Here is an 8,723-nt window from a genome sequence, read left to right as displayed (position 1 = left end):
GCCATTCATTCAATTAGACATCATTTTCAAACATGGGTGCTTCCTTCTACAAACTTAACTTTACCTTCACTGTTTGAGATGGAAGGAAGTGACTGTATTCCAGACAGACAGATAAAAAGGTGTGTGTTAAGGCTGAGCCACACCATAACTAGAAACAGTTTTTTTTCAGTAACCACACAATCTTGGGGTTAACAGTGTGATCAAATATCCTGCAATACACTTTCTCTAACAAGGCTATACCTCCTAGTCCTTTTAAATAACGCAAAGTGCTTGTGAGCAAGTATTGAAATCTCTGAGCCTATGGGGCCGTTCTGATTTAAACCACCACGCCCCCGGGGTACCTCCCCATCTCTAATCACTGCTGAGGCTGGACTGTATTTGCTCTTGGCCGTGAGTACAGTATCTTGTGAACCATCTTTCCAGGTTCGCAGAAGTTGAAGACAAATGTGATTCTTGAGGGAAGAACACTCATTTTTCCTAAAAGAGGAATTTAAAGGACACGTGAGTCCCTGATACAAGGGGCATCTGCCTTTTCTGCTTGCCCCTGGTCCCCTTCCACAGGCTGACCTCTCTTCACTGTTGCAGAGGAAAGTGCCAAGGAAGGAGGAATAGGTGTGTGTGTCCCAGCAGTGGCATCAGCAGCACCTCCCTCAATTGTACCAACCGCAGGAAGTAGTAACTTAATGGCCCCCTTGCAGTGCACGAAGAGGAGAAAGCTGATTGCCTCATGTTGGCACAGGCATAGGAGAAGCCAAGTAGGCATAACACAGCTGTTGTGAAGAGGTGGCCAGTCTAGGGCCAGGGGGAAGAAGTAGGCACCAGGAAACAGGGTATCTGGGTAGAAGGAATGGGTTGACCGCTGACCTGGATTCTCTCCACCCTCCCAACTCTTAGAACTTAGTCACAATCTGGCTCAAAGGGCCCAGTCACAAGCAGGATGCCGTCTGTGCCTTCACCTCTGTTTTCTAGGATACAGGATCCTCCCCTGTGGGTCCAGGGCTTATCAACAGTGGCAGCTGGAGTCTTCTCTGTCCTGGTGACCAGGTCAAAAATAAAATATGCCAGGTTCTAGATTATGTATTTATAAATAAATTCTCTCTCTCTCTCTCTCTCTCTCTCTCTCTCTCTCTCTCTCTCTCTCTCTCTNTGTGTGTGTGTGTGTGTATGTGTGTGTGTGTGTGTGTGTTAGTTCCACATCATGGTTTTGTGCCAGGGTTGTATATGTGTGTGTGTGTTAGTTCCACATCATGGCTTTGTGCCAGGGTTGTGTATGTGTGTATTAGTTCCACATCATGGTTTTGTGCCAAGGTTCTGTGTGTGTGTTGGTTTTGTGCCAAGGTTCTGTGTGTGTGTGTGTGTGTGTGTGTGTCTGTGTGTGTGTATGTTCCACATCATGGTTTTGTGCCAAGGTTGAAAGCTATACCCAACCTCAGTCTCATAAGGTAGGACCTTAATCTCTATGCTCTGGGCTACCAGGGAGATGGTACGTTGTACCTCCTACACACATTCTAGCCAAATAAGGTGTCTCTCTGTGTGTCTATGTGCTATTCTTTGGTCTCCACGGCATACAAAGCTCTCCTGGAGGGGTCAGATCCCATACATCCTAGTCAAATGAGAGCTAACTGGTTATCCTTTTACCTGGCTCGGGTTCTTGGTGAGCCCAGCCTGGGAGCAGACAGAGCAAGTGATATATCCTAAGGAGAGAGACACAGCCCTCCTAGAATCCCATGTGATAAATAAAACAACAACAACAAAAACCCCACACCCAGCCGGGCATGGTGGCGCACGCCTTTAATCCCAGCACTCGGGAGGCAGAGGCAGGCGGATTTCTGAGTTCGAGGCCAGCCTGGTCTACAAAGTGAGTTCCAGGACAGCCAGGGCTATACAGAGAAACCCTGTCTCGAAAAAACCAAAAAAAAAAAAAAAACCCACACCCTTTGGGGAGTCCAGTCTATTGAACATGGAGCCCACTTCTCTTATTTAGGGTTTCAATACCATGAAGAGACACCATGACCAAGGCAACTCTTATGAAGGACAACAATTAATTGGGGCTGGCTTACAGTTTCAGAGGTTCAGTCCATTATCATCATGGCAGGAAGCATGGCAGTGTCCAGGCAGACATGGTGCTGGAGGAGCTGAGAGTTCTACATTCTGATCTGCAGGTAGCAGACAGAGAATGTGAGCCACACTGGGCATAGCTTGAGCATAGGAGAATTCAAAGGCCGACTCCACAATGACACACAACCTCCAAAAAGGCCACACCTACTCCAGCCAGGCAACATCTCCTAACAGTGCAACTCCCTATGGGCCAAGCATTTAAACACATTAGTGTGTAGGGGCCATATCTATTCAAACCACCAAATCAGATGGAAATTACTCTATTTCCTTGAGGATTCCTCTTATTCTAATGAGGAACACCCACAACCCTTGGAGTGATCTGCTTTGTTGGAGGGGGGTACATTGCTCTCACAGGACGTGGAATGCCCTAAAAAAAACCCAATCTGATAAGAGGAACAGTATTCTTGGGATCTTCATCTCTTCCTACCTTCCAGGAACTGCTCCATTCAAGGTCACCAGTGACTTCCTCCCAAGGCCTTTAAGAGATGTTTCAAACCTGTTTGACACCCCGGTGACCTCAGTCTGTCTAGGAAAAAACTTAAGTTCACAGTGAAGACCTTCCAACACCTTTGCTCTGTCCTCCTCCTCCTCCCTTTAACCTCACCGGCATCCACCACCCAGAACCATATACAGATCTACAAACAGGACAAAAGACCAGGATCCCCGCTGTTCCTCCTGATGGCATCCTTCATCCTCCTTCTAGCTACCTCCTTTTCCTTTAGGACTGGCCCTTGCAAATCACCCCATCCTGAGGAAGGGTGTGGTGGTGCAAGCCTTTAACCCCAGCAATCAGGAGGCAGAGGCAGGCCAGGTGGGTGGCCAGTCTGGTCTACAGAGTGAGTTCCAGCCTGGGCTAGTACTCCTACCACAATGAGAAACTGTGTGGAAACTACCCTCCTCTTCCTCACAACCACCCCCTACAAAGGAAAAAGAAAAGAGAAATCACCCACTCCCTGGTAACCCTCAGCTGACTACAAGAAGGTGCCTCATGCGTGTGCTTTGTCTCCTCAGCCTCTGCCATACTGGGCTGTCCACCGGGGCAGCTTCTGTGCTCAATGACAGATCAATAAGGAAATGATGAGAGTTCTGTGTGTTTATGGGGAAGCAGTCTACTCTCTTCCAAGTACAAAAACTCCCTCAGGCCTTTTCTTGGCACTAACATGGCCTGAGGCAGGGAACAAGCACACATCTGGGCAGGCCTGGCAGCTAGAGAGGGCGTGTGATAGAGGAGTTTCAGTCGCGTGTAAAGAGCCAAAGTGCCAGCACTCGGAAGGCAGAGGCAGGTGGATTTCTGAGTTCAAGGCCAGCCTGGTCTACAGAGTGAGTTCCAGGACAACCAGGGCTATACAGAGAAACCCTGTCACAAAGAAGGAAAAAAAGAAAAGAAAAAGAAAAGGAAAAAAAAGGAAAGAAAAAAGAGGTGCTTGCCTTTTCTCTTCAGGCTGAGGTGGGGGAACACAGGGTTTGGAAGTGAACAAGCACTCCCTGGCAGACCTTCATCCCTGCTCCTCATTAATCCAGAGGATCTTGCAATAAAAAAACCAGTCCAGGGCTGGTGAGATGGCTCAGTGGGTAAGAGCACCCGACTGCTCTTCCGAAGGTCCGGAGTTCAAATCCCAGCAACCACATGGTGGCTCACAACCATCTCTATCAAGATCTGACTCCCTCTTTTGGAGTGTCTGAAGACAGTTACAGTGTACTTACATATAATAAATAAATAAATCTAAAAAAACAAAACAAAAAAAAAAAACCAGTCCAGCTTCTTCCAGGCAGGCTAGGCAGTCTTGGCCTGCACCCACACTGGTTTATTCAGGCATGAATAATGAGTGCCTAGACTGGTCGTGTATCCCAGATGAAACCCTAGGCTCCAAGGTGTTCCTACCAGCACAGCTCTAAGCTGGCTGACTAGAGTCTAGCAGAACTGAGGACAGGGCCTCATCTAGTTTTCAAGGACTCAAGAGAGGCCTTAGGTTAGTCTACACACAGGAACTGACAAAACCCAGCAGGCACAGTCAGAAAGGGTGTATATGTATGGGAGGGTTATGGTGGGGTTGGGACAAGACGAAGTGAGTAGAGTATCCGCCCTGGTTTGACAGTGGGACAACATTTCAAGTAGGGGTGTGGAGGGAATGAAGGGGGTCAAAGTGAAGGGGGGCAGAACCAAGATCAGGCAGGAATTGGCCAGGTAATGTTTTTAAAAAGGCCAATAATAAATGTCTAGGAGGGCCAGGCAGTGGTGGCACATGCCTTTAGTCCCAGCACTTGGGAGGCAGAGGCAGGCATATCTCTGAGTTCAAGGCCAGCCTGGTCTACAGAGTGAGTTCCAGGACAGCCAGGGCTACACAGAGAAACCCAGTCTTGAAAAACCTAAATAGATAAATAGATAAATCTCTGGGGGCGAGAGGAGGCTAGAGAGATGGCTCATCAGTTAAGAGCACTGACCTCTCTTCCAAAGGTCCTGAGTTCAAATCCCTCACAACCATCCGTAATGAGATCCGATGCCCTCTTCTGGAGTGTCTGAAGACAGCCACAGTGTCCTTACATATAATAAATAAATAAATCTTTAAAAAAAAAAATGTCTAGGGCCCCGAGACTGGTGAACGGTGTGCTGGGAGTTTGGTGGTGGCTAAGGACAGAGCTCCGATATCTGTAACATGAGCCACACAGATATATTTAACCGGCTGTCTCCGAAACACATCCTGAGAGGCAAAAGCTAGGTCTAGGGCACCCTATGGAGCAATCTGACCTCATACCCCTATTCTCCTGAGGTCCCCACCACACCCACCTAGCGAGCTACTATCACTTGTCACAAGGTTCAGGCTTGTGGAAGTGCTGGGTCTCAGGGTTGTTTTTTTGTTTTGGTTTGGTTTTTTTGTTGGTTTTTTTTGTTTTGTTTTGTTTTGTTGTTTTTTGGTTTTTCAAGACAGGGTTTCTCTGTGTAGCCCTGGCTGGCCTCTGCTTCCCAAGTGCTGGGATTAAAGGCATGCGCCACCACTGCCCGGCGGGTCTCAGGCTTTTAGGACCTTATAAGAACAGAAATGGTGGCTGATTCATCAAAGGACAGAGCCTGAGGATAGGGCTGTGGAAAGTCGCTATGGTCTCTCTGTCATCCTCTTCTAAGCTCCTGGTACTCCGTGAATCTCAAGCCACCCTTTCCCCGACACTCTCCCCTCCCCCTTCCCGGCCAGCCGCTCTACTTGGTTATGACCCAGAATGACACTACCTGCAGAGAGAACACTTTCCACAGTACCCCTTTTAAAAACTCACTTAAATACACATGGGCTAGCATCCGCGGCTCAAGGGCGCCCCCTGGACGCCGGGATAGAACCAGAGATCCAGCATGTCTTCCACTTGTGGTGTTCAGCCTCTGCATCCTGGGCTTCTTACAGCATGGAGTGGTGGTGTCCGAGTCACTTGAGATACCGGAACGCTGCGGATGGACCGATCCAGCTGCACAGATCCGGCTGTGTAGGAGGGGGCACGATCTCCGACTGCGCCATCCTTTCGCCGTCTTCTCTCGGATCTCAGCTTGGGGTGTGCCACCGTTTCTCCATGGAAAGAGTCAACACCAGCAACAGTGGCAGCCACAGATTCGAAATCGACTGGGGCCCTGGCGACAGCAGCAGGTGGTGCCACAGAGCTCAGAGTTTGGCTTGGGCTCAGCCTTGGGCAGATCAGCTCCCGGAACTTCATTTTGTTAGTGTAACCCTGGGACCCAGCCCTACAAACTCTGGTAGGGATAGGCTGGGAAGCTGGAGACACTGACTGACCGAAGCCATTCCGGAAGGAGCCACACAGTTCCATACGCATTTTCTCCTAGTCCCAGGTTTTCAGGTTTTCTTAGAACCTCTGCCAAGAGTGCATTCACAAAGTCTAAGTTTCATGATCAGTGCAATGGTGCCTAAACAATCTTGCCTAAAGCTTACCTCTGTGCTGGGTCTCTGGAGGTTCTGGAATTTTTTTAAAAAGTTCTGGGGTCCTGGCACCCCTTAATGATATAAAAAGAAAGAAAAATAACCATTTGTTCCCCTGTACCCTAGTGGGTAGGCTGGAAAGTGTGGGTGGGTTAACTGCCTTCTTTCTCCCCCACACATCTGAAGCTTGGGGTGGGGAAATCCCTTGGTCCACCTTAAAAAGCAAAAGTGTAGCTAGTGGCCCTCCCCCACTCCACAGCCATAAGTCCTGCCCTTGGGCAACATCCACAGGCCTATTCAGGCAGTGTCCAGACTTGAAGGCTCCAGCCCTTTAACTCCATCTTTATCATTAAATGTTAGTTGCCTACACAATGAAACTGGGCCACGGTTTTTGTAGAGGGACCCAAAAGGACACCATGCTCACAGAGTTTCAGTCTAGCGAGAGATATGCTTCAGTTGGCAAGGACAAACCATAGGAAACTCAACTGATTTGCTAGAGGGCTCATTCAACCATTCACCCATGCACCTACTTTTAATATATATACATATATTTTTAGATTTAATGTGTATGAGTGTTTTGCCTAAATGTGTGTCTATGCACCACATGTGTGCCTGGTGTCCATAGAGGGTCCTTGCATCTGCTGGGACTGGAGTTAGGAGGGATTGTGATCCACCAAGTGGGTCCCGTGCAAGGGTGACAACTGTTCCTAACCATTGAGCCATCTCTCCGGGCTCCTTTTAATATTTTTTATTTATTTATTATTTATTTATTTTTTTTTTTGCCGGGCGTGGTGGCTCACGCCTTTAATCCCAGCACTCCGGAGGCAGAGGCAGGCAGATTTCTGAGTTCGAGGCCAGCCTGGTCTACAGAGTGAGTTCCAGGACATCCAGGACTACACAGAGAAACCCGGTCTCAAAAAACCAAAAACAAAACAAAAAAAATTTTTAAGGATTTATTTATTTATTTTATGTATATGAGTATACCGTAGCTATCTTCAGACACACCAGAAGAGGGCATCAGAACCCATTGCAGATGGTTGTGAGCCACCATGTGGTTGCTGAGAATTGAACTCCGGACCTCTGGAAGAGCAGTCAGTGCTCTTAACCGCTGAGCCATCTCTCCAGCCCTAAAATTCTTACTGTTATCTTTGTGATGCTGAGTCTAGATGACAGGGATCATAACAGAACACACAAAGTCACCCAGTGAATGACTGGACGTGCTGAGGCATCCCTTAGACAGTTCTCAGAGGAAGAAGTACAAATGGCCCCTAAATGTTTGAGAAGGCGTTCAACATCTGTCTTAGTCAGAGTTTCTTGGTTTTGTTTTGGTTTTGGTTTTTCGAGACAGGGTTTCTTTGTATATCCCTGGCTGTCCTGGAACTCACTTTGTAGACCAGGCTGGCCTTGAACTCAGAAATCCGCCTGCCTCTGCCTCCTGAATGCTGGGATTAAAGGCGTGCGCCACCACGCCTGGCCTTAGTCAGAGTTTCTATCCATGCACAAAACATCATGATCAAGAAGCAAATTGGGGAGGAAAGGGTTTATTCAGCTTACACTTCCATGTTGCTGTTCAGGGTTAGGATTGGAACTCAAGCAGGTCAGAAATCAGGAGCTGATGCAGAGGCCATGGAGGGATGTTCTTTACTGGCTTGCCTCCCCTGGCTTGCTCAGCTTGCTTTCTTATAGAACCCAAGACCACCAGCCCAGGGATGGTCCCACCTACAAGGGGCCTTCCCACCCTTGATCACTAATTGAGGAAATGCCTTACAGTTAGATCTCATGGAGGCATTTCCCCAACTGAAGCTCCTTTCTCTGTGATAACTTCAGCCTGTGTCAAGTTGACACACAAAACCAGCCAGTACAAAATCTTTGACCATTAGAGAAATGCAAATTAAAAAGACACTGAGAGGGACTGGGGCCATGGCTCAGAGGTTAAAAGCACTGTCTATTCTTCCAGAGGTCCTGAGTTCGATTCCCAGCAACCACATGGTGGCTCATTACCATCATAATGAGATTTGGTGTCCTCTCCTGGTATGCAGGTGTACATGCAGAGAGTGTACTCAGAGAGGAGGCCCCATGTGTAAAGACACTTGCTACGCAGCATGGCCACTTGAGTTCAGATCCCCAGATAAGGCACTAAAGGGCCTGGAGAGACAGGCCAAACCCTGCAGTCAGCCAGTTACTGATCTTCAAGTTCACTGAGATTCTGCCTCAAAAAGAAAGGCAGGATGCCTCCTGTCTCTGGCTTGAACATTATAGTCTCCTACTCCTGGGAGGTCTGTGGTCTACATAAAATGGTGGCAAGTCATTGAGGAAGACATGCACACACAGTACACCACTGAGATTCTATCTCTCCTAGAATGGAGATCAAGAAGATAGCAGTGGGGGCTGAAGAGACTGCTCAGCAGTTAAGGGCATGTATTGCAGCTTACCTGGGTTGGATTCCCATCATCACATGGGGCCTACTTAGTTACCTTCTGTAACTCCAGCTTCCAGGAATCTAAGGCTCACTGCCATCTGTAATGAGATCTGACGCCCTCTTCTGGTGTGTCTGAAGACAGCTACAGTGTGCTTAATTATTGAGGAAGCATGCAGGGACTGAGCAAGCGGGGTTGACCAGAGCAAACAGAGGTCCTAAAGGGTCAATTCCTAACAACCACAGGAAGGCTCACAACCATCTGTACAGCTACA

This window comes from Mus caroli, chromosome 4 (assembly GCF_900094665.2).
Source record: "Mus caroli chromosome 4, CAROLI_EIJ_v1.1, whole genome shotgun sequence".
Taxonomy (NCBI): Eukaryota; Metazoa; Chordata; class Mammalia; order Rodentia; family Muridae; genus Mus; species Mus caroli.
This window is presented reverse-complemented; position numbering follows the sequence as displayed.